This window comes from Terrapene carolina, unplaced genomic scaffold (assembly GCF_002925995.2).
Source record: "Terrapene carolina triunguis isolate 2854851 unplaced genomic scaffold, T_m_triunguis-2.0 Scaffold195, whole genome shotgun sequence".
Classification (NCBI taxonomy): Eukaryota; Metazoa; Chordata; order Testudines; family Emydidae; genus Terrapene; species Terrapene triunguis.
The window spans coordinates 2,151,475-2,178,128 of record NW_020664546.1 but is presented as its reverse complement, the minus strand read 5'-3'; the positions used below and the strand labels follow the sequence as shown (position 1 = coordinate 2,178,128).

The window sequence follows — 26,654 nt, the reverse complement described above, 5'->3', positions numbered from 1 at the left end:
GGGGCTGTAAAGTCGGAAGAGTTAAAAATGAAATGGATGAATCCTTATAAAATGGAAGAACTCCTGATTTAGTCCAGTTCACTCTGTATGCAGCTATGAGGGAGAGTAATTCAATTTAGAGATTGTGACACTGGGATCAGAGACTTTCAGTTTAGGTATATATTCTGGACTCCAGACCACAATACTGTAGTGGGCTTGTATTGCTATTACTTCCTTTCCCATAGTGGCATCAAATACTCGAGGAAGAGGGAGCAGCCCCATCTTGTTCCACAATTGAATAAATAGGGCTTGGATGACTGGGCCATTAGATTAATAGATTTTAAAGCCAGAAGGGACCATTAGATCATCTAGTCTGACTCTCTGTATTGCACAGGCCACAGATTTTTACCCAGTTACTCCTGTTCTGAGCCAAGTTACTTGTGTCTGACTATGCCAAGTTGCTAGGATTATTGACTACAAGATGCTCCAGAAGGCACAGTGCCTCCCCTGCTTTCTCCTTGCTCCTGGGGTATCAGGCTCTGATCCATTGGCCAATGAATGGGTGTCAGAATTTCTGGGTGGCTTACATATCAGCCTGCTGACTCCTGCAACTAATCAGGTGGCACAGTCAATCAGACAGCTTCTATCAGGACCAGATGTGCTCACTAGATTACCGGTAGATTGGCTTTGCTGCAGGCTGGCCCTTGACAGAACCAGTCCCTTCACTAACCCCAGGATCAGTAGCTGCAAAGTGGGAGACAAGCAAAAAGTTTGACTTCAGCAAGAGTTCCAGGCATGACCACGCATAACAGCAAAGAAGCTGGCAGAGTTGGGGAGTCACCAGACTGGTGACCAGTGCAGGGAGAGGTCAGAGGATTAAGCAGCTCAAGAATGAGCCAGAAAGCCAAGGATGAAAACTGCACCTCTGGGAACTCCTTGTCATCCTGCCCCTTTTACAAGGACTTTGATTGAGTGCCTAGCACTGAGCCTACAGGGCTTCATGAGAGCCTGGTCAGCTGGGATGGAGACCTTCTTCCCCCCGAATCTAGTATAGTACTGGATGGGTGCCAGCAGGAATCAGATCAGACTGCCAAAGTGACTATTAAAAAGCAACAGAGGGTCCTGTGGCACCTTTAAGACTAACAGAAGTATAGGGAGCATAAGCTTTCGTGGGTAAGAACCTCACTTCTTCAGATGTAAGTGACTATTGTGCTCACTCCAGTCCCCAGGAGGCTTTGCTGCCAGACCAGTTGCAGCACATCCTGGGACCTTAATTGGAAGAGCTTTTTGATGCTTTCACCTCCCACCCTGCCCCAGAGAAGGAGCCCACTGAAGAGCTAGCCCTAGAAATATAAGAGGAAAAGCCCCAGAGCCTGGTAAGTTTCTGTCTCCATGTTTATTGTTATTAATATAGCGATAGGATGGATTTCCAGTTCATGATCCAGTTTTGCCATCAGTGTCTATCTGCTAATGGTGAATTGCATGCCAGTAGCTTGGCGCCACCTCTCCAACCACCAACATCACCACCATGTGGAATTCACAAAAGAGCATGGGAAGTACAAACAACAGTGAAACAAGCATTTAAAATTAAAATTTTACTATAAACTCACACATACTTATGAAGATGTGCCAGCATGTAAAAATAAAAACCTTATATTACCTTCTTATTTTGTTTGCCATGCTGTACAAATCATTCAGGCCACAGCATAATGAACTGCCTGCAAACAGTAAACTGTAAGGGGTGTGTGTGTATGGAAGGTTCAATGTAGTCCCCTATGTAGTCCAGAAATGAGCCAGAGGAGGGGTGCATGTGGCTGTGTAGTTCTTTGAGAGTCTATATTATTGTTGTGTTTGCATGTAAGTCATTGGTAGATTCATTCAGAGGATGCTGCAGTGGAAGCTGGTGCAAGTCATAAGGAGGTATTAATCCATGTGGACACTAACGCAACATACTGTTAATTCCCCCATGATTTTTCACCCAATCCTGGGTGCTGTTAGCTGCAAACATTTCCTGTAGTAGGAAGTCCAGCTAGGTAGTAAAATTCCAGGGCAGAACTTATTTTCTAGGTCCATCTCTCTCGGTCACAAGGCCACTCCATTTATACAAGTGCTGCTCAGTCACCATAATCTTGAAAGTTTCTGTGGTGAACACAACTGGCTTGCCACCGGCAGCTTCAAATCAAATGTCCCTTTGCCATTCAGGAACCTCCAGAATTGTTATGTCCTCCAGAATGTGGAATGCCTGAAATAATAGAGAAGGCTTAGGTAGGAAGTCAGACTTCCCCACACACACAAAAGGCCAAGGTGGTCTGCAATTTTTAAACAAAAAGCAATTGTGAATTTTAGCTCTTTTTGCTACGATTAACTCAATTGTGTTCACAGAACTTCTGAGAGCTTAAGTGTTCCTCTCACAATGCACTGAAGCTCAGTTTAACAAAGTATCATTTTGGGGCCTTGAGATTCCATAAGGCACTTTTCTCTGCAGATGCACTGAATTTGTTTTGTAATAATGAGACTTCAAGGCACTCTTTGATGTCTGCTTTTAGGTCCTTCAACCTCTGCTAGTCCTACCACCTCCAGCAGATCCCTGGGTTCAGAACTGTCATGGAGCAGCCCATGTGGAAGTGTTTCCATGATGAGCTTTCAGTGGACATTCTTGATGAGGCGAACAAGCAGATGCAATATCAGAGGGAGAAGGATTCACAGCAAGTGGAAAGGCACTGACAGACTGCAGAGTCAGAGGGCAGAATTGCAGCACAGTTTATGGAGCAGGAATGTCAACTGAGGGAGGAAGATGGAGTGGAGCAGAAAGATCTGTTCAAGAGGCTGCTTGCACCTATAGCCACAAGAGTACAGTCTCCTGCTGCATCTGCACCATGTCCTGAGTCCCTTCTGTGGTACCATGTGATGCAGACCACGACAACTTTGGACAAGTCTATGGATAATGGACCATGCAACTGGGACTTAATCACAGCTGCAGAGGACAAATATACCCCTACTGCAGGTCTCCATCCACAGTAGGCTTCAATCCCCCTGCAAGCTTCCACCCCGTGCAGTGGCACCAAATGTGCTCTAAGCATTCAAGAAATGGAAAAGAGAACAGGTGACTAGGTGTCACTCAATATTAGGGGATTTATTTCTTGACACTGGTGTCAGTGTTTGGACGGTTCAATGTTTTGTTTATGAATGTTGTTTCATTAATGGTTTCGGTGATAGTTACTGGTGTTTAGGTATGTTAATGGCAACTGGCCTGCCTGGCAATGGTTTAATATTGTTTTTTCTTTTATTTTTATTTTTTTTAATACATCCATGTTAAAAAATAAAAAGGTTTTTATTTTATTATAAAGTGTATTACTATCACTGCATCACATCATATAATGTGTATTTCAAACAGTAATGATAAACACAAGATAAAGGACAACTGGGAAATTGTATCCAAACACAATTTCTCAATACACCTATCTACATCAATCCATACTGTAAATCCACAGTTCTTCCCACATGCCCCCTTCCCATTTCATAAGCAGTCATGTCACCCATAAGTACAATACATGACAATCAATCCCTCCCACCCCCATTCATAAGCAGTCCTCTCATCCATAATTAGAATGTGACAGTGCTGCATGTACTGTAAATATTGTTCAAACAAGTTCATAAACATACTATTCTCCCTCTTTCATTGGCCCATGCAAGGCCATAATATGGAAGCACAGAACAGCCCTGACTTCTGTTGCCTGAGTGCATCCTGCTCCAGCTGTGATAGGTGCACTTTCTGGTGGAGTGTGCTGGTTCAGCAGTGCATTGTTGTCATAGGTCCATTTCAGGGACAAATGCCTCTCGCCTTTGGCTTCATAAAGATTGTGAAGAGCACAGCAAGCAACAATAATGCAGACAGCATTGATGACACAGGAATCCAAATGGGTCTGTAGGCAATGCCAGCGGGATTTCAATCTGTTAAATGCATAATCAACCACCATTCTACACCTGCGGAGAGTTTGATTAAACTTTTTACCAGGACCTTTGAGATAAGGATATGGAGTCATAAGCCAAGGCAAAAGAGGGTAAGCGGGGTCCCCCAGAATAACAGTGTGAGCAGTAACTTCCATGTCTGTGTCTTCTTCTTTTCTTCTTCTGTCAGGCATCTTTGGTAGGTCAGAAAATGCCTCTGAAACATCCACCAGTGTGTCATGGATGTGCTGCCCATTTCCTTAAACAAGAGTGAAAGCCCAAGCGAAAGAAGCTCTTCAAATGGTGAATCCTCTATGTTGCTGGCTCCAGTTGCCAGGAGCATGCAGACCCAAAAGACGTCTTGAAAATGTGGCCGGCTGTGGCAACTTCCTGTAATGAGTGGGGGCTCCACTGCCATCGTACCATGAACTAAGGGATAGAGCAGCCACAGCTGGGAAGGGTGCTAGGAAGTCTGTGATATAGTGGTTTGACTTGGCTCTGCTACTGTCATGTGAACTCTAGAGACCAGGTTTGGGGCCTGGGTCCAGAAATTCTAAACCTAGGACCACCAATGAGTGTGGACGCTAAAATCCTGGGCTTACAGAGCCAGGGTCCATGAAATCAAGTCCCCCTAACCCTAGACTTATGTTGCAGTGTAGACATACCCTTAATGTTATCTTAAAGGGTTGTGATATATTTGTTATAATACGCTATAGGGCCTAGTATAAATGCTATATGTTTGACATGACTACGTGAGTTGCGTGCTGGCGGCTGAAGCAAGGATTTAAGGTTATGAGCGGTCAAGAATTGTCTGTGCAAAAACAACTTTTATGTCCATGGGGAATATGAAGAATTAGCAGAGAAGGGAATAACACCAGCTGTGCAGTTATGCCAGAATTGGGGGAAATGGAACGTTTTGGATTATGGTGGCCTGCCCAGAACTGTTGGCCTGGAGTTATGGGTGAAAGGCTTCGTAAACAGAAACAAAGTTGATGACGCGATGAACTGGTCTATAAATAATTGCCTGACGTATCTGAAATTTGGAGTCAGACGTCAATCCAGAACTCTGAAAAAGAAGAGGTGTGTAACGCCGGCTCCCCACACCTTGTGATCGAACTGAATTTCGACGGCCATCGGGATTTCATTCTGACCTTCGGACTCTGGTGTAGTATGAAAGGGGTGTGAATGTGGAGTGAGTAGGGTTTATATTGTAATGAATTAAAATATTTGGAGTATTATATACCAAAATGTGTCCGGTATCCGCCTGCTCCCCCATCCCATAGGGAGAGAGATATTGGCTAGACAGATAGATGGATAGAAAGATGCATTCTGTTCTCTTCTGTTTTATACAGGTTCTTATACCACACTCGTTACCATACTAGCTGAGCACTTTCCACTAATTCATTAAGCAATGTGACTAGCACATCTGCATCTTTGTTCTGCCAGCTCTCCCCAGGAAGAGAAGTTAGTTCAGTGGAGTATTTTGTTATGAAATTTAAAAATATTATACATTTACTTTTGCACACATGATGCTATATATTTATGTTAGGATAGAAATGCCATCTTAGGCATTTAGAGAGACAAGGTGGTTGAGGTAATATCTTTTATGGACCAACTGATATTGGTGAAAGAGACAAGCTTTTGAAGTCGGTCCAGTAAAAGATATTACCTCACCCATCTTGTCTCTCTAATACCCTGGGACCAACATGATACAACAACACTACATCTTACACATTGACTTAATTGGCAGTCTAAAAAATAATGCCAACTTTCAAAGGGCTTATGAGCCTGATCCAAATGCTAGTGAAGTTAATGAAAGTCTTCCCATTTGCACCAGTCAGATTTCTTTCAATCTTTGTGTGATTTATTGTACACGCTTCTGTTTTCCCATCACCTGGATGTTAAAATGAAGAGTTTAAAAAGCTTTTAAGTACACCTATTCAAAAAAGATAAGGCAATTTTCAATAAAAATTCCTCCACGTGCAATTATTTTCATCTCCCAAAGGAAAGCGCTTGTAAAATTGCTCATTAATAACTTTGACCAGATAGCTTCCTGTTGAAAGTTTGGTTAAAACTGACCCTTCTGCGTGAAAAGTTTTGGTTCAATGAATCAGCATTATTGTCAAAAAAAAAAAAAAGTTTTAGTCACAAATTTTGTGACTGGTTCTGTAAGTAAATGTTTAGGCCATAAGTGTCCAGTATAGAATTACTTGCAAATAAATTATTTTATTTTTACCCTTTCTCAGTTAAAGATTCTGTATTACTTTTAACTAGGGCTGTCAAGCGATTAAAAAAATTAATCGCGATTAACTGCACGATTAATCACTGTTAAACAATATAGAATACCATTTATTTAAATATTTTTGGATGTTTTCTACATTTTCAAATATATTGATTTCAATTGCAACACAGAATACAAAGTGTACAGTGATTACAAATATTGGCATTGTAAGAAAACAAAAACAATTTTATTTTTCAATTCACCTCATACAAGTACTGTAATGCAATCTCTTTATCATGAAAGTTGAACTTACAAATGTAGAATACGTACAAAAAATGACTGCATTCAAAAATAAAAAAATGTAAAACTTTAGAGCCTACAAGTCCACTCAGTCCTATTTCTTGTTCAGCCAGTCACTCAAACAAGTTTGTTTACCTTTCTAGGAGATAATGCTGCCCACTTCTTGTTTACAATGTCACCTGTAAGTGAGAACAGACTTTCACATGGCACTGTTATAGCTGGCATTACAAGATATTTACATGCCAGATGTGCTAAAGATTCATATGTCCCTTCATCTTCAACCACCATTCCAGAGGACATGTGTCCATGCTAATAATGGGTTCTGCTCGATAACGATGCAAAGCAGTGCAGACTGATGCATGTTCACTTTCATCATCTGAGTCAGATGCCACCAGCAGAAGGCTGATTTTATTTTTTGATGGTTTGGGTTCTGTAGTTTCCACAGTGGAGTGTTGCGCTTTTAAGACTTCTGAAAGCATGGTCCACACCTCATCTCTATCAGATTTTGGAAAGCACTTCAGATTCTTAAACCTTGGGCTGAGTGCTGTAGCTAGCTTTAGAAATCTCACAGTGGTTTTTTTGCATTTTGTCTTCTTTGCATTTTGTCAAATCTGCAGTGAAAGTGTTCTCAAAAGGAACAACATGTGCTGGGTCATCATCCGAGACTGCTATAATATGAAATACATGGCAGAATGCAGGTAAAACAGAGCACGAGACATACTATTCTCCCCCAAGCAGTTCAGTCAAAATTTAATTAATGCATTACTTTTTTAACGAGCGTCATCAGCATGGAAGCATGTCCTCTGGAATTGTAGCTGAAGCATGAAGGGGTATTTGAATGTTTAGCATAACTGGCACACAAATACCTTGCAATGCCGGCTACAAAAGTGCCATGTGAACTAGGGATCAGTTTAAAAAGTTAACTGGTTAAATGATTGAAATTATATTGTTTAATTGGTTAACCGTTAACCGAGATAGCTCTGGCGGGCTGGTGCGGGGCAGCAGGCGTTGGGGTCCCGCTGGCCCAACTAGAGCTGGGGTCCCGCCAGGACTAGGGTCCTGCTGGGGCTGCAGACCTGGGGTCCCTATGGCCCAGCAACGCTGTGGCTGGAGCAGCTTCAGCACGTCCATGGCTGAGGACACGCCAGCCCGCCCAACCCGCGTGGCTGGGGTCCCACCAGCCCGCCCAGGGGCGCCGGGGCCAGGGCTGCTCCAGTCTACCAGGCCCGCCACTGTTGGGGTCCCACCGGCCTGCCCACTGCAGCTGGGGTCCCTCTGGCCTGCTGGCCCGACACAGCCAGAGCTGCTCTGGCCGGCCTGGCATGGCCAGCCAGCCACTGGGATAAACGGTTAAGATACGGATAACAGTAATCCTAATGCTTACCGGTTAACCTGTTAACTTTTTACATCCCTAATCATAGAATCATAGAATCATAGAAGATTAGGTTTGGAAGAGACCTCAGGAGGTCATCTAGTCCAATCCCTTGCTCAGAGCAGGACCAACACCAAATAAATCATCCCAGCCAGGGCTTTGTCGAGCCGGACCTTAAAATCCTCTAAGGATGGAGGTTTCACCACCTCCCTAGGTAACCCATTCCAGTACTTCACCACTCTCCCAGTGAAATAGATTTCCTAATATCCAACCTAAACCTCCCCCACTGCAACTTGAGACCATTGTTCCTTGTTCTGTCATCTGCCACCACTGAGAACAGCCTAGCTCCATCTGTATGGGGAGACTTTGGCAAACCAGTAAAGTGCTTGAAACCACTATGGCTTATTGTTAAAGGAGGCTTAGTCAGCAAGCTGTAAATTGGCCATTCAGCAATCTCAGCTTGACCAAGGCAGGAGGGGAGGGGGTTTTGGGTGCCACGGAAAGGGCAGCTTGACCCCGCGCCCTTCCTGATAAGAATTGTGTTGAAGTTGCTGATACATGCATTTTAAAAGAGTAGAATATGCCCCAGGAATGTCTATTGGGGTCTCAAGGCTGCAAGCTCTGGAAAAACCCACACCTGGTTAATCAATAATCAGAAGGAGCCTCTTGCTTGCCCATTGAAACTGTTTGCTTGATAAGTTTTCTTTAAGGGACATGTCATTTTATTACTAATGTATAAATAGGGGGGAAAAGCTTGAGATAGGTGAGACTCTTCAGGACTGGCCTCTTCCTCTGGATGCATCTTGTGTTCCCCAGTGGCAGATGGGCTGCCGCTGTGTCACTCAAAAGCCACACTCAGCTTTGGTAATTATCAAGGGTTGGGGGTGTTTTACTAATCTTGTTGTGGACGTGTGTAAATGCTTGAGATTAAGTAAAGTTTAGGTTTAAGTGAAAGCACTCGTGTTGTCTGTTTGTGCCAGCCATCTAGCAGTTGCACGGCCGTGTCTCCCCTGATTTATTTCCTGACACCACCGCACACAGAGTAGAAATTACCAAGAGCTTTGGGTTGAAAGAGCCCCAGGTAACACATCCTCTTTGGAACCCCCCCCTTCAAGTAGTTGAAGGCTGATATCAAATCCCCCCTCACTCTTCTCTTCTGCAGACTAAATAAGCCCAGTTCCCTCAGCCTCTCCTCGTAAGTCATGTGCCCCAGCCCCCTAATCATTTTCGTTGCCCTCCGCTGGACTCTCCAATTTGTCCACATCCTTTCTGTAGTGGGGGGACCAAAACTGGACTCAATACGCCACATGTGGCCTCACCAGTGCTGAATAGAGGGGAATAATCACTTTCCTCGATCTGCTGGCAATGCTCCTACTAATGCAGCCCAATATGCTGTTAGCCTTCTTGGCAACAAGGGCACACTGTTGACTCATATCCAGTTTCTCATCCACTGTAATCCTCAGGTCCTTTTCTGCAGAACTGTTGCTTAGCCAGTCGGTCCCCAGCTTGTAGCAGTGCATGGGATTCTCCTGTCCTAAGTGCAGGACTCTGAACTTGTCCTTGTTAAACCTCATCAGGTTTTTTTTTAGCCCAATCCTCCAATTTGTCTAGGTCACTCTGGACCCTGTCCCTACCCTTCAGCATACCTACCTCTCCCCCCAGCTTAGTGTCATCTGAGAACTTGCTGAGGGTGCAAACCATCCCATCATCCAGATCATTAATGAAGATGTTGAACAAAACTGGCCCCAGGGACAGCCTGCTTGATACTGGCTGCCAACTAGACATTGAGCCATTGATCACTAAGTGCTGAGCCCGATGATCTAGCCAGCTTTCTATCCACCTTATAGTCCATTCATCCAATCCATACTTTTTTAACTTGCTGGCAAGAATACTGTGAGACACCATATCAAAAGCTTTGCTAAAATCAAGGTATATCACGTCAACCACTTTCCCCATATCCACAGAGCCAGTTATCTCATCATAGAAGGTTGGTCTGGCATGACGTGCCCTTGGAGAATCCATGTTGACTGTTCCTCTCCTCCAAGTGCTTCAAAATGGATTCCTTGAGGACCTGTTCTATGATTTTTCCACGGACTGAGGAGACGCTGACCAGTCTGTAGTTCCCCAGATTCTCCTTCTTCCCTTTTTTAAAGATGGGCACTATACTTGCCTTTTTCCAACCATCCAGTACCTCCTCCGGTCGCCACGAGTTTTCAGAGATAATGGCCAATGGCTCTGCAATCACAACAGCCAACTCCTTCAGCACCCTCGGATGGATGAGATGCAGCCCCATCGACTTGTGTATGTCCAGCTTTTCTAAATAGTCCTTAACCTGTTCTTTCACCACTGAGGGCTGCTCACATCCTCCCCATATTGTGCTGCCCAGTGCAGCATTCTGGGAGCTTACCTTGTCTGTGAAGATCGAGGCAAAAAAAGCATTGAGTACTTCAGCTTTTTCCACATTATCTGTAACTAGGTTGCCTTCCTATTCAGTAAGGGTCCCACATTTTCCCTGACCTTCTTCTTGTTGCTAACATACCTGTAGAAACCCTTCTTGTTACCCTACACATCCCTTGCTAGCTGCAACTCCAATTGTGATTTGGCCTTCCTGTAAACCCCTGCATGCTCAAGCAATATTTTTATATTCCTCCCTAGTCAACTGTCCAAGTTTCCACTTCTTGTAAGCTTCCTTTTTGTGTTTAAGCTCACTGAAGATTTCTATGTTAAGCCAACCTGGTCACCTGCCATATTTGCTATTCTATCTGCACATCAGGACGGTTTGTTCCTGCACCCCCAATAAGGCTTCTTTAAAATACAGACAGCTCTCCTGGACTTCTTTCCCCCTCATAATAGCCTCCCGGGGATCCTGCCCATCAATTCCCTGAGGGAGTCAAGGTCTGCTTTTCTGAAGTCCAAGGTCCGTATTCTGCTGCTCTCCTTTCTTCCTTTTGTCAGGATCCTGAACTCAAACATTTCATGGTCACTGCTGCCCAGGTTGCCACCCACTTCTATTTCCCCTACCAATTCTTCCCTGTTTGTGAGAAGCAGGTGCGAACACCTGTTCTCCCTTTCAGGTGACATTGTAAATAAGAAGCTGGCAGCATTATCTCCCATAAATGTAATCAAACTTGTTTGTCTAAGCAATTGGCTGAATCAGAAGTAGGACTGAGTGGACTTGTAGGCTCTAAAGTTTTACATTGTTTTGTTTTTGAGTGCAGTTATGTAACTGAAAATATCTACATTTGTAAATTGCACTTACATGATAAAGAGATTGCACTACAGTGCTTGTATGAGGCAAATTGAAAAATACTATTTCTTTTGTTTATCATTTTTACAGTGCAAATATTTGTACTAAAGTAATATAAAGTGAGCACTGTACACTTTGTATTCTATGTTGTAATTTGTCAATATATTTTAAAATATAGAAAAACATCCCCTTAATTCTCCGACCTGTGGTGCCTCCGAATTAATCCTTAACCCGTCCACACAACGGAGCCAGTTACTTCGAATTAAAGGGCGCTTAAAATCGATTTCTGTACTCCACCCCGACGAGCGGAGTAGCACCAAAATCGATTTTGTAAATTCGAATTAGGGGTAGTGTGGCCGCACACCACCGAATTAATGTGGTTAAAATTAATGGGGTAGTGTGGCCGCACACCACCGAATTAATGTGGTTAAAATTAATGGGGTAGTGTGGCCGCACACCACCGAATTAATGTGGTTAAAAACCGAATTAAGGTGCTTAGTGTGGCCGCGCACAATCGAATTTATACAACCTGTTTCCCAAATTCGAATTATCTAAATTCGGATTAATCCTGTAGTGTAGACATACCCAAAGGGAGGAGTATTTTGGGGCGTCTGTTCCCCTTTCTTATAGTTATCTTTTTCTTTGAAAATCATCTCCAGCTGAGGTTCAGGAGACAGAACGTTTGTGGGGACAGGAATCTCCAGCTATTTCTTTGCCAAAAATGTAGATTTCTCGTGAACACCCATTTTCCTGACAAAGAATGGCCACTTTACAAGGTGATAGTCCATTTGATTTTGTTGACACCTGGCTGAGGCATCAGTTTGCCCTGTGTCTTTGAGGAAATGGTTTGTAAATGCTTTTCTAAACTTGAAACATGTCTCAGTAATGCTATAGAGTAGAATCTTATAACTTTACATACACTGTTGCCACACACATTTTACCAGGACAATACTAGTCAGCAAATTATGAGTTTTCAAATGATACCTCTGTGACGGTACCTCCCATAAGGCTTTATGGAAATATGCTTATGAATGTATATATATATAACAAAACTAGAATGTGTTTTATGCTACATATGCCATGTAACATATCTCTGTAAAGGTTATGATCTACTGAATGTATTAATCCTATTTGTATGCATGTATCATTTTTATATTCGAAGTTATGAATATTGGCTGTGTACTGGTTTGATTTCTAAATAACCTTAGTAGAGCATTTGGTCAGTTCCTGGAGAAAGGAATGTTGAAATTAAGTATCTAATCAAGAAACACTTAAAGGACATTGAATCTTGGAATGCTCCAATCCACATAAGAAGTGTACTTGAGGACATTCAAGGTAGCATGTGACCCCTGGCTACTACCTGGTAAGAAACTGTGAGTCATGCATGGACATGTGATTTGCCCAGGTGTCTCCAGAACTCTATCTTGGAGCTTGCATAGGAGAGAGGAGGGGGGTCTCCACCTACAAGAGAAAGTCTATTTAAGCCTGTGGAAGACCCCTCCATGTTGTCTTCAGCTGGCTAAAGAGAGAGCCTCTCCACCTCCCAGGATACCTGAAAGAAACTGGAACAAAGGACAGTGACTGCAAGGGGTGTGAGTGATTGCTGGACCCAGGCTAAAAGGCGATTAGTCTGTAAAAGGGAGCATTCTGGAACTGGTGAGGATCTTATCTGTATTCAGTTTGATCAGACATAGATTTGCGTGTTTTATTTTATTTTGCTTAGTGACTTACTTTGTTCTCTCTGTTACAACTTGGAACCACTTAAATCCTACTTTCTGTATTTAATAAAATTACTTTTTACTTATTAATTAACTCAGAGTATGTGTTAATACCTGGGTGGGTGGGCAAACAGCAGTGCATATCTCTCTATCAGTGTTATAGAGGGCGAACAATTTATGAGTTTACCCTGTATAAGCTTTATACAGGATAAAATGGATTTATTTGAGTTTAGACCCCACTGGGAGTTGGGCATCTGAGTGTTAAAGACAAGAACACCTCTGTTAGCTGCTCTCAGGTAAGCCTACAACTGTTAGGGGACATGATTCAGACCTGGGTCTGCGATTATAGCAGGCTAGCGAGTCTGGCTCAAACCAGGCAGAGCACTGAAGTCCTAAGCTGACGGGGCAGGAAAGCAAGGGCAGAAGTAGTCTTGGCACATCAGGTGGCAGTTTCAGGGGGTTTCTGTGATCTAACCTGTCACAACCTCACAAGGCATACTTTATACAAAATTGATCATAGCCTTGTAAAAGGGGTGAACATAGGGGTACAGACTGTCACAGTAGCCATCTGTAATCCACTGTTTTATACGTTCATTATGTCCCAAAGCATATGTATGTAGCTAGTAGCTCTTTCATATGTAAGGGGGCTGCATAATTTCCCTGCTATTTATGAACTGCCTGTTGTGTTTATCCTTCTGTGGGCCTTATGAAACCAATCATTTCTTCTGTGACTTCCTGCTATCCTACACCAAGGTAACTATCCCTTGCACACTCCTTTCTGTCTCAGTAATACTGATCACTAACCTTATCCTCCTCTCTTACCTCTACATCTCTTTGCATCCTGAGCATCGGCTCTGCGTCCCACCCGATGGATCTCACTTTGTTTTATGGGACTGTGTCATTTACTTATGTGCAGCCCAGCTCCAGTTATTTACTGGATCAGGCTAAAGGGGTGTCTGTGTTCTACATGGTGCTGATCCCCACGCCAAACCCCCTGATCTACAACCTGACGAACAAGGATGTGAAGGACGCCCTGAGGAGGATAATAAGCAGGCATTAATGGCTTTGTGGGCATCATGTCGATCCACCAATTATAATTTCTACATTTAATCCACTTTACTGGGTTCTAAATTAATGGTAGCCACTCAGGAAAAAGACCTCCTCAGGCCTGTGGCAGAAGCAGTAATCTGCCCAGCTTCAAAACTTCAATTGGTTGACCCTGCATTAACTCCTATAGTATATCCCCATAGGACTTGCCCAGTAGAGTGAGGGCATAAGGCTCATGGCCAACAAGGCAGAGAGGGGCCTGAAGTATTATATCCCAGCCTTCTCCTGGGGCTGACAACCCATGTCTTAGTGGGATCTGTGTGTGCTAGCTCTGTGATGGTGGCGGGGGTGGGGGGGGGCTGTAGCTGGACTTGGTCTCATTCCTCCCACTCTGGGTCAGAGGGAGGCCACACTGCCTCACTATATTGTCGGGATCTCAGCCTAGTATTGAGGAATTAGCAGTTTGACGTTAGTGTCCCGATGGGCCTAAAGGGGTTGAGTTCCAAGATAGGCAGCTAGTTTCGGTCCATTGTGCAGAAGCAGGGTCCCCCAGGAGTCCACATGCCTCATCCCGAGGTGAGGCTGGACCGTTAATGATCTATAGCCCTATGACCCTTTAAAAAGGGGCCAGGCAACCACCATAGCCAACTGGCCTTAGTCTCTTACTGCAGGGATAGGGTGCACCTAGCAGTCACTCAGCTCTAGGCCCTTGCAGCAGAGCCAGAACAAGCCTGCAGTCAATTGGTCCTGGGCACTCAATGTAGAGACAAGGCACACCCAGTGAATAATTAGCTCTGGCCTCTTGTTTCAGAGACAGAGCAAACCCACTACACAACCAGCTCTGGCCTCAAATTTCAGAGGGGAAAGGGGGAGGGATAGCTTAGTGGTTTGAGCATTGGCCTGCTAAACCCAGGGTTGTGAGTTCAATCCTTGAGGGGGCCATTTGGGGATTTAGTTGGGGATTGGTCCTGCTTTGAGCAGGGGGTTGGACTAGATGACCTCCTGAGGTCCCTTCCAACCCTGATATTCTATGACTAAGCCCCAGCGATCAGGTGTCCTAGCTTTGGCGGACAGCCGATGAACCCAGGCCGCTGTGCTAGGGGAGGGGAAGCTGCCACCCCAGCGGTGGGATGGCAAGTGGGGTCTGCGCCCACCCTACTACACCAGACTCCAACCCAGGGCCCTAACAATGGCGGGGTGGTCCACCACTGGGTCATCGGGGATCCCAACTGCAACACGCTGACCAAGCCTCAGGTAGAGCTGTAGCCAGACTAAGATCAGCTGTCCCTGGGCTACTTCCTCCCCTCCCCTCAGGGTGTACCTGGATTAGAAGGGTATTGTCTGCCTCCTCAGGATAAGTGACACACAGCAGTCCTGACAGGGCCATGGCATCAGTAAGTTCCCTGGCATGCAGGGTATCGCTGGGCTCAGCTGCAAGGTCAGCAACCGGGAGCGAGCAGAATCCATCTGCATCCCTCGGCATCTCAGCTCCAACTGAGCGGGAGGCCCTGCACTTTATACTTCCTGCTCTAGTGTCGCACTTCTGGTGGGAGGGGTGAGGCAGTCCTGGCTCTGCCCACTTGGGCAGGGAGGGTGGTTCCTCCCCCTTTGGGTTGGAGGGAGGTCACACCGCCTCACTACAGGGCCCCACTGAATGGGAGTGATAGGCGCAGAACCCACTGTGATGGGATCCCTGGGGTACAACCTGGAACTGTAGTTTGCTATTCTGACAAAAGGGTGGTGGACATGCAACAGCCCTTGTTAACCTTAGCTGAGATTCTCTGAGCACTTCAATCAAAAACACACTGTTTTAGGTAAAATATAAAACAGATTTATTAACTACAGAATGATAGGTTTTAAGTGATTATAAGTAGCAGACATAGAGATAAAAAATTGGTTACCTGAGTAATAAAAATACAAACACAGCACCATGTCTGGGTTGCAATTGTGGTCAGCAACGCAGGTCCCAGATAATCCTATGGCTTAGTTGGATTTATAAACTAATCATTCTGTAGGTTTTGTAGCCTACCAACCATGGAAATAGCCTTTAATATCTGTTTCGTTCTATTTTCTTTTTTAAATTATTTCAACTTCTCGATAAAAAGTCTATAGTAAGTCTTGGACACGATCCTCATGGAACATCTAATTTTCAGGGAGGAGATATGGAGAACTGTAGCAATGGGCACTTGTCAAGGTTCCCTCCCCACTCTGAACTCTGGGGTACAGATGTGGGGACCTGCATGAAAGACCCCCTAAGCTTATATTCCACCAGCTTAGGTTAAAAACTTCACCAAGACACAAATTCCTTTCCTTGTCCTTGGACAGTATTGCTGCCACCACCAAGTGATTTAAACAAAAATTCAGGGAGGGGCCACTTGGAGCCCTATCCCCCCAAAATACCCCCCCTAGCTCCTTCATCCCCTTTCTTGGGGAGGCTTGAGAATAATATACCAACCAATTACCTTTAATGTAAGTACAAACCAGACCCTTTATCTTTAGGACACTAAAATCAATCAGGTTCTTAAAAGACGAGCATTATTATAAAGAAAAAAGTAAAGAATCAGACCTGCAAAATCAGGATGGAAGGTAACTTTACAGGGTAATAAAAAGATTTAAAACACAGAGGACTCCCCTCTGAACTCAACTTCACAGTTACAAAAAACAGGAATAAAACTACCTCTTAGCATAGGGAAAATTCACAAGCTAAAACAAAAGATAATCTAACGCATTTCCTTGCACTTTACTTACAAATTTTGTAATCTTAGATGCTCATTTCAGGTATGTTTTCAGGAGATGTTTTACCTGCCTGGTCTCTCTCTCTCCAGCCAGAGGGGGAACAACAAAGAGAGCACAAACAAAAACTCTCCCCTGCCCCCAGATTTGAAAGTATATTCTTTCCTTATTGGTCCTTTTGGTCAGGTGCCAACCATGTTATTTGAGCTTTTTAACCCTTACAGGTAAAGATTCAGTACAGCTACCCAGGAGGGATTTTATGCTACCCTTATCTGTATGTTTATGACAGCACTAAAGCTTGTGATGAGACAGGCTTCAGTCCTACCCACCAACCATCAGTTTAGCTTAGGACTTCTGTTCTATTGCAGTGTTGTCATTGTAATGGATGCCATTATGGTTATTTCCATGCAAGTAGTTGTGACTTCAGTAAGCACACAGATGAATGAGGTGAGGAGAGGTGAGAGTGAAAATATTTGCTGTTATGCCAAAAGAATCTAAAAAAATCTCTTGGTCAAGCAACATTCTTTTGCTAACAACATCACATTTTCTGACATTTGGACCAGAGAGAGGAATTTCCTATGAATGTTTGCTTAATATTTATGTTGCTGTGTAAATCAAGAGCAAAACTCTAATAATGCTGTAATGGTTATCACTCTGGGTTGTAAACATAGCAATCTGAATTCAAATGTCAGTTAGCACTACGGCTTTCATGCAATTACTTCATTCAGAGACACAGTCAAGATTTTTAAAAATGGATGTCTAATGTAGGGCCCTGAGTCTATATTTAGTCACACAAAACTGGCCTGATTACCAAAATGCTGAGAATCCAGCAGCTCCCATAAATTATTTAGCCACAGCCTCCTTGGGCCAGAACCATGTCTTTGAAAGATTTTGGGTGACCCTCCTAATGCACTGGTGAGAAAAAGGAGTACTATATTGGTGTAGTTTATTACACCACTTACATTATTGCAGGAATTCACTGATAGCATCTTTTTATTATACTCAAGGAATGTGTATTATTTTTAAAACAGTAGAATTCTATTCTATTTTAAGTAACTATTTGAACTACTTTCCAAGGGTTGTGGTAAATTCTCTGTCACTGAAAAATTTTCAGTCTAGATTGAATGTTTGTTTTCTAAAAAATCTGCTCTATTTCAATCAAGAATTAATTCAGGGAAGTTCTATTGTCCAGGTTCTACAGCTCCGACTAGCTGCCTGTGTTAGTCAAGCAATCAGGCAAGAGCAGGGCTGACGAGAGAGAAGCTGGTACAAATTACCGGGGACCGGCAATCCGGAAAGGGACCCAGGACCTGGCTTCTTCCCACTCTCGTTGGCCCTGTTTAGCCGGTCTGCCCTTGCTGGGGGGGCCCAAAAAAAGTTTTTCACCGGGGCCCGAACCCGCTCTTGGCAGCCCTGGGCAAGAGGATCTCATGGTCCCTTCTGCCCTTAAAATATTTGAATATGTTATATTCTATTCCATATAGGTTTTTATACAGCCCTCATCCGTTAATATCTAAACCGTTTCATTAGTTCTCTAAGCAACATGACTAACATCTGTCACATATAGTTTATTCTCTCTCTTTCATCATCTCACCAGAATTGCCGTACCACATCAGACCATTGACCCAGCTAACCCTGTATCCTGTGTCTGACAGTGGACATTACCAGCATCTTCAAGCATGGTGAAAGAAACAACCTGTTGAAAAATTATGAAATAATATGCCCATAGGAGAAGATTCTTCCTAAACTTGGTCAATCACAGGCTGTCTTGTATGCTAAATCATGAAAATTGATAACCCTTGCACAAAGCAGAAAGAAAACTATTTAAAATTTAAATAGTTGGTTTTTTTCCAAGAATCTTACAACAAGTAATATTAAAATAGAACCACTTCAGAGGTAGCAGAAAGATGGCAGTTTGCAGCTGTGAATTCAGAAGGAAACATTTGAATTTTTTCCTGAAGAACTGGAATGAAGAGATACAGATTTCCTGAAAATCCCTGGCAAATACTATTATTTCACCCCATTTGAGACGACCTTTGGAAGAGTGAGTTTTCAAGGTGACTAAAATGACTACATAGGATACAACCAGCACAACAAAACAGCTCAGGGAAATCATCCCACTATTGGCAACCACTATGATGCCAACAACATAAGTATCTGTGCTGGCAAATTGCATCATTGAGTGTACATCACAGAAATTGGGCCCACAGAAGGGTAACTGCAGTCAGGAGAGTCTGAACCTTGGAATGCACAAAGCCACCACCATCCAACTGCACACATACATGTTCATAATGGTCATATAATGGAGGGGTTTGCAGATAGCAATATAATGATCATAGGCCATCACCATGAGGATAAAGATCTCAGTGCAACCAAAGAAATGGCTCGCGAACAGCTGTGCTTTGCAGCCAGCAAAGTAGATGGTTTTCCTCTCAACTAGAAAGTCTGCAATTAGTTTAGGGACTGTGACAGAAGAGTACCAGATGTCTATGAAGGACAGGAAGCTCAGGAAGAAATACATGAGGGAGTTCAGGCACATGCTGCGCTTTATAGTGACAATGATGAAGACATTTCCCAGCACGATAACTAGATAGAAGAATAAAAACAGCACGAAACAACTTGCTGTAATTCCTGATTCTGGGTGAGTCCCAAGAGGATGAATTCAGTCACCTTATTTGCAGGCTCCATGGATTAGTGTAATGATGGTATGCGGCCTTGTTTTTACTGAATGAATTGTTAATTAAGTAATCCTGAATTGTTTTGAACACATTTGTATTCCTTAAGTATTTATTACAATGTTCAGAAGGGCTCTCTCATTGCCAGGGTGTTTACAATATGTTCACTGTGACATTTTGTGTTTGCTATTGGGTTTAGCAGGTTGTTGGCCTTCCAATCCCTTCCCAACTATACTTGGGAATCCTGGAAGATTTCAGTAAACTCCCAATATCCTAGTCATGACTGCAAACAATGGATGGAGTGTATAATCTGTTGTCCTTTGCACTGAATGGACATGAGGCCCAAAGTGACTCTTTCTGGCATCTGTAATTATATAATCCACCCAAATCACTATTTTTGGATTTTTGGTTGGTTTCCCTGACTCAGTTGTCAAGAAAACACCTTTGCACTCTGAGTGGTGAGGTAGTGGTGAGTCAGTTGCCATAGAAATACTTTTGGCAATGCCAGGCAAGGAGATAGAAGTGAGTATCTTCTTCAATTAACTCAGAATGCTTAGTTGCTATAGAGACACTCATGTTGTTTAGGGGATATGGAGAGAGGGGTATCCCTCTCCCTCCTTCTTCTCCTTAGAGAACAGGCATAGCGCTGCTTTAACTCAGTCTCAGGATACTGGGCCCTTTTTCAAGCTTCATATGACCAAGGAGTGACAAAGCTAAACTCCACTTGACCAAAATGGCTGCCAACTTCCTTCTTTCTCAATGAGACTGAAGCTACAGCCCACCCTGAAATCAAAATTACTGCTATTTCCAGACAGCCTTTGTGTATGCCAGTGAGACTGCCCTTAGTAGAGATGGCTATCATCTCCCATTGCTTCCAGTGGGACAGAATGCCTTAAGAGAGATAGCAGTCTTCTATGCTGCCAGGAGGGGGTGAGGATCACTGAAAGGATCATATGATTATGGGGGAGACAGGGAAAGATACTGAGGAGGGTATGTAAATATGGGGAGGGGGACAAGGAGAAAGTAGTGGGTGCAGGAAAGGCGCTGTAAAGGTGGGAAATTGGAGACGTAATTTTGGATGGCAGAAAAATGAAGAGAAAAATAAAAGGAATGAGAGGTGAGAGCACAGGGAGACAAAGAGTGAGGAATTTTGAGGGAGATATGGGAACAGGAGTTTGAAGAAAGGGTCTGGGAATTTGCAGATGCAAGGAGAGTGATAGAAGAGGACTGAAGAGGCTAAGAATGACAGCTCCCATGCACCAGGGGTCAGAGGAGGCAATATGGAGTCCCCTGTAAAGCAACTTTCTTCAGGGAGTCTCTGCGTTCATCTTGACAGCCAGGGTCCCCCTTTCTTTGGGTTTTATAATTTTGACTTTCAAGACAACCCAGTATAAACATAGCACCTTGCAGGGGTTGCAGTCATGGTCATCAACCCACGAATTAGATAAAACTATGGCTTATTAGGATTTTTAAAGTACTAGTTCTGTAGGTTTTGTAGCCTACCATCCATGGAAAAGCTCTATTTTCTTTTTAAAATACTTGCAGTCTCTCAATAAACAGCCTATAGTAAGTCTTGGACACATTCCCCAAGGAACATCTAACTTTCAGGGAGGAAATGTGAAGTGTGGCAATGGGCACTAATGCTTGTGATGATACAAGCTTCAGTCCCATTCACAAACCATCAATTTATTGGCTTTGGATTTTGTTCTCTTGTAATCTTGTCATCGTAATCGTAATTGATGCCATTACAGTTATTTCCATGCTAACCGTTGCGACTTCACTCCAGAATATGCACACAGAAGAGGCAAAGCGGCACAGAGAAAAGTTTAAATGGACCCTTCTCCCCTTAAAATGTATGAATATGTTCCACTGGATTCCATATAGGTTCTTATATGGCCCTAAACACCTTGATAAGTTCATTAAACAACATGACTAACATCTGTCACATGTTGGTTGTTCTCTTTCTTTCATCATTTAACCATAACTGCTGTACTAGATCTTTTGTCTGAAAGTCACCACTACCAGCTGCTTGAGAGGAAGGTGAAAGGAACAGCTTGTTGAAGAATTATGAAATAAGATGCTCATGGGAAAAGATTCTACCTAAACTCGGTCAGTAATTGGGTGTCTTATATACTAAGACATGATAATTAATAACCTTTATACAAAGAGATAAGAAAATAACTTAAAATTTAAATAGGTGTTTTTTCAATAATCTTATAAACAGTATTATTAAAACAGAACCATGGCAGAAGTAGCAGAAAGATGGCAGCTTGCAGCTCTGAATTCAGAGGGAAACATTTGCACTTTTCCCTAAAGAAATGAAACGAAGAGACACAGATTTCCTGAAAATCCCTGACAAATACTCACCTCACTTCCTCCATGACTTTGTAGAGCTATCACCATTCACATTTTTCATTTCACTCCAGTGTCACTTTTCTGCTCCATAATTTTTTCATGGCATTTTTCACCTCCTCATTTCTCAGGGTGTAGATCAAGGGATTCAGCATGGGGGTAATAATGGTGTAGAACACAGCAACTATATTATCCTCTGAAAAGGTGGTGGAAGGTCTCATATAGATGAAGAGACACGGTCCAAAAAATAAAATGACTACAGTGATGTGGGAGGCGCAAGTAGAGAGAGCTTTGAGACGACCTTCGGAAGAACAAGTTTTCAAGAAGACTAAAATGACTACATAGAATACAACCAGCACAACAAAACAGCTCAGGGAAATCATCCCGCTATTGGCAACCACTATGATGCCAACAATGTATCTGTGCAGGCCAATTGCAGCAATGGGTGCACATCACAGAAATAGTGATCAATCTCATTGGGCCCACAGAAGGGTAACTGTGCAGTTAAGAGAGTCTGAACCATGGAATGCACAAAGCCCCCCACCTATGAAGCCACCACCACCCAGCTGCAAACACACTTGTTCATAATGGTTGTATAATGGAGGGGTTTGTAGATAGCAATATAACGATCGTAGGCCATCACCGTGAGGATAAAGATCTCAGTGCAACCAAAGAAACGGACTACAAAGAACTGTACTATGTAGCCAGTGAAGGAGATGGTTTTCTTCTGAACAAGCAAGTCCGCAATCAGCTTTGGGGCTGTGACAAAAGAGTAGCATATGTCTACAAAGGACAGGAAGCTCAGGAAGAAATACATGGGTGAGTTCAGACACTCACTGTGCTTTATAGTGACAATGATGAGCAGATTTCGGAGCAACAATGACTAGACAGAGAAGTAAGAACAGTCCCAAGAGGATGAATTCAGTCACATTATGTGCCCCTTCCATGGACTTAGTGTACTGATGGATATACTGTATGGAGCTAAAATTCACCTGTCGTGACACAAAATAAGGACATGAATAATAAGTGGATATTAACCAATGATAAGATTAATATCAAAATGCATTGGCAAAATGGTAGACTTTGATTAAAAGACAAACTGGCTAATATTTAACCAAAGAAGCAATAAGAACTAAACCTGAGGTGTTGCAATATATGAACAGAATATACTCAGCTAATCAGTGTGGAAAGTTTGGGAAGGATTAATTCTATAGTTCATGCACAACAAAAAGGTTGAATGAATCATCAACTTTGAATATAATTGAAACACTCAACTATGCTTTGCAACTAGCCCTTCCATGATATATATATTTTATCTTTACTGCATTATTCAGTACTTTCAGGGATCCCAGTTGTTTAAATTGGAATGTCCAGATCTGTCACTTTTGTTTTTGGGCACATAAATGTTAAAAAAGTGTTGATTTGTACATGTAGTCATGAAACTGAGATGTCTCATTAAAGAGCCAATGTTCAAAAAAATTCTTCCCTCATCAGTTTTATGACAAACATCGGAATCTCTCTGCCATGACCACAAAATTCATATATATAAAACCCAATTTTTTAAACAAATGTTCCTTAGAGAAACTGAAATCTGTGAAAGGGACAATCAGAGTGAGGTATTGGACTATATAATCTAATTTGTTAACATCATTCCAGACCTCAGTATTGTTCCTTGCAATGATGCAGAGTCTACCACTGTCCCAGAAACCTGTTGTGTCTGTATTAGAGTCTAACACCTCACTTTATTGCCTTTGGAACAAAATGTTTGTTAATATATTTTCCTGGGTTTTGTGGAAGGGTGCTGGCCAGACAAAGATGGATAGCAAGGTTCTTCCCTGGTTTCTTCTGTGGTGTATGGCAATATAGAAGAAATAGAGATATTAGTGGTGTGGGAAGTAGAAAGAGAAGGGTTAGTGCAGCAGATGGGTTAATTGTGTGTATGGGAGAGCCTAGTCTCTGCCCTTCCTAACTTCCTAATGCCTGAATTCCATTTGTTCTGTGTCCCTTGCTCCTCAGTTGGGTGATCTGCCCCTTACTAATGCTCTTAGGTCTCTGGGGCCAAGAAGAGATATCTAAAGCAATTATGATCTAGGCTACATCATGATTAAGGCTAAGATTTTGTCATGGTTATTTTTAGTAAAAGTCAGGGACAGGTCACGGGCAATAAATAAATAATTCATGAAAGCCGTGACCTGTCTGTGACTTGTGCTGCTGTGGCTCTATGGTTTCCACCACCATGGTGACTGGGAGCTGTGGGGTTCCCCCTCTGCCCACGGTGGCTGGGAGCTACAGGGTGACCATATTTCCCAAAGACAAAACAGGACACCCCCAGCTGCTTGCTCGAGGCGTCCTTCCCTCTTCCCCCCACCTCCAATGCAAGGCTGTCACCCATCGCCATAACCCTGAGGAAGGCCCCCTCAGGAGTATTTCACCTGTCACTGGAACTTTACAGGGGGCCACACAGATATTACTTAAATATAGAGGCCATCTAGAATGGTTCTTCAGTTTCTCCAAATCAGGTTCAATTTCTTTAGTTCGCTTCAGTCCCGTTATAAATCATGGCAAACATTCTTTAAACATAACTAGAGCTGCTCAAGAAAAAAAATTGCCTCATGAAAATTTTTGATGAAAACAAAAACTTTTCAATCTCTTCGAAATGTTCTGAGTTTTCATTTAAAAAAACACAGTATGATACAAAACAAACAAATGAAAAAACAGAAGTGAAAAAGTAATCTTGCCATTTTTCAGATTTTTCAAAACAAAAAAAAGACAAAGTGAAGATTATTTCACAAAAACTTGCATTTAGCTGAAAAACCATTTTGATTGAAAAAAGATTTTGGTGCAAAATTTTGACCAACTTTTCCCAGAACTCTGACTCAGGTAGTAATTTATGGTCCAGACTCTCCAATACAATTTAACAATTTTGTGCTTCTCCAGCAATGATAAGCAGCCATTATCCCTGCTTGATTGGCCAGTTAAACTGTGTCACAAGATCAAGGAAAAGCATCTGGAGCCCACTGAAGAACTTGACCCTACATGTATTACCATTTCACTTATTTGACTGAATTGAATTTCCTGTGTTCTAAAGAATTTTTTATGAGTAATCATGAGCTGAAATGGATTAAATTTAGGAGACAGACAGATAGTTAGAATGATAGAATGTTTACAATTTATGGAACTTGCTTCTAATGGCTGCAATAGACCTATCTTACAAATTTCAAAACTTAAATTAAAATAAATAAATAATAATATGAAGATTACCAAAGAAAGAAATTTCTAAGAATTTTTTAGAGTCATAGATGAATTAATTTTTGATTGATGGTTGGAATTAGTTTGGAGTGCGTCTCCATGAAATGTTTTCTTTTCTTTAACATTAGTAAAGGGAAGCAGGAAAAGAACAAGGTGAGAGACTCAGCCATGGATTGTATTTTCAGATCCCAGTAGTTACCTTGATGGTGATGAGCTTTATCTCCCCAGCTTCTCATTTGCTCCAGTGGTGAAGTTTTCAGGTCTGAACTGCAGTGAGCAATTGGAAAATGATGAGGGTGATTTACTACAGCATACAATATGTCCTGCAATACAAATTTTCTATTTGTAAATTTCATTCAAACACCAGCCTTTGCAAGCCTTGTCTTAGGATATCCTTTGCTCTCTGTCAAGATATGTTAGGTCTAAATTAGTGAACTGAAGAAGTGGTGTAGTCAAGTCAGAATTCAGGAATCTTTACAAATCCACCTCTCCCCCAACTCAGAAAGCCTCAGAGCCTGATCTCATGCTCTGTCTCCACCTTTCATTCTGCAAAATCTCACTCTAACAGGGTCTTTGGGAATGGACTTCTTGCTGTGAAATTCCAGCAGAAATATTTAAAGCAAATTATGTAGTGGAAATGCGTCATTGCCCTGGTTAATGAGCTCCCAGAGGCATTTCAAGGTTTCTCCATTAGAAACAGTTGTTGAAGAAGCACTCATCTATGTTATATTGGACAAGTATTTGGGGAAAGCTTTCAAAGCTGCATTCCATTAATTGTTTTCAGCCACTGTCTTTTAATTAAATAAGAATCCCTTCTCCCCACCAGCTTCTCACATTTTCACCAAGTGATGTCCTGTAAATGCCTTTTGTGGTGTTATTATCTGGTTCCTTCTACAGAGGCCTTCCTACATAATAAAAAGGATACAGGAAGACCTGCATCAACTTCTTCAATTAACTCAGAATGCTTAGAAATGGGAGCTTGACAAGTCTGGCAATGGGCAGTAAACCGTGTCGGAATTGTAGTGAGTGAACATCCATGAGATCTGTTCCATTAAGGTTTAATCCAATGACCAATGGAAAATGACTCAATTGTCTTCAGGGGCTGTTGGATGAGGCCCTTGTTCATTGGCCCATGGGATTTTACAGCCTTTGAATTTCTGCTGTAAATGAGAATTTGTCTCAACTATGACACATTTCCCTGGTCTGTGGCAGGAGTGAAGCAAATGGGCTCCACTGAAGCAGTGTTTCCCAGAGACTCCCTGGCTGCACTGGATGATGGGAGTTCAGAGGAAATGTATAGTAAAGTGGCTACTGCTACTTACTTTTTAGATGCATCTTATATTTCACCCCATGTTCAGTCTGCGAATCCCATTGGTGTGGAAGGGGAACCCAGAAATTTTGGGAAGTCTAGCAGCATTTCTGTGTACAAGTCTCAAAGAAAGAGCAACCCCCTAGTGAATGTGTGTAAAATATCTGCCTATGGGCACAAGTGCTTGGCCTGTGGTTCTTTAGCTGAAGCTTTCTCAGTTCTTGCCTTTAGCTCTATAGATTTCCCAGTGTGCCAATCGCTGATGTGTTAGGCAAAATAGGGACTGTGACAGAAGTGGGATTGTGTGCCAAATGCTCATGGATATGGAATAGATATTCTTTTTTTTATGCTTTTCAAAATCTATTTGATGGGAGGGCATGCATGTGTGTGTAACACTCTGTACCTCGGGGGAACACCCTGCGCCCCCATGTTCATCCTTATAATATGATTAGGTGGTATTCAATGCAAAGTTTGCCATGTCGGGTGTCTTCGGAAGGCTCATGA

At 42.6% G+C, this 26,654-nt stretch overlaps 2 pseudogenes; both read right to left on the bottom strand.

Annotated features, from left to right (window-relative positions):
* Window positions 1-18,584: 18,584 nt before the first annotated feature.
* On the bottom strand, window positions 18,585-19,253 carry LOC112125185 (annotated as a pseudogene).
* A 2,404-nt stretch (window positions 19,254-21,657) lies between these two features.
* LOC112125184 lies at window positions 21,658-22,539 on the bottom strand (annotated as a pseudogene).
* Window positions 22,540-26,654: the final 4,115 nt, after the last annotated feature.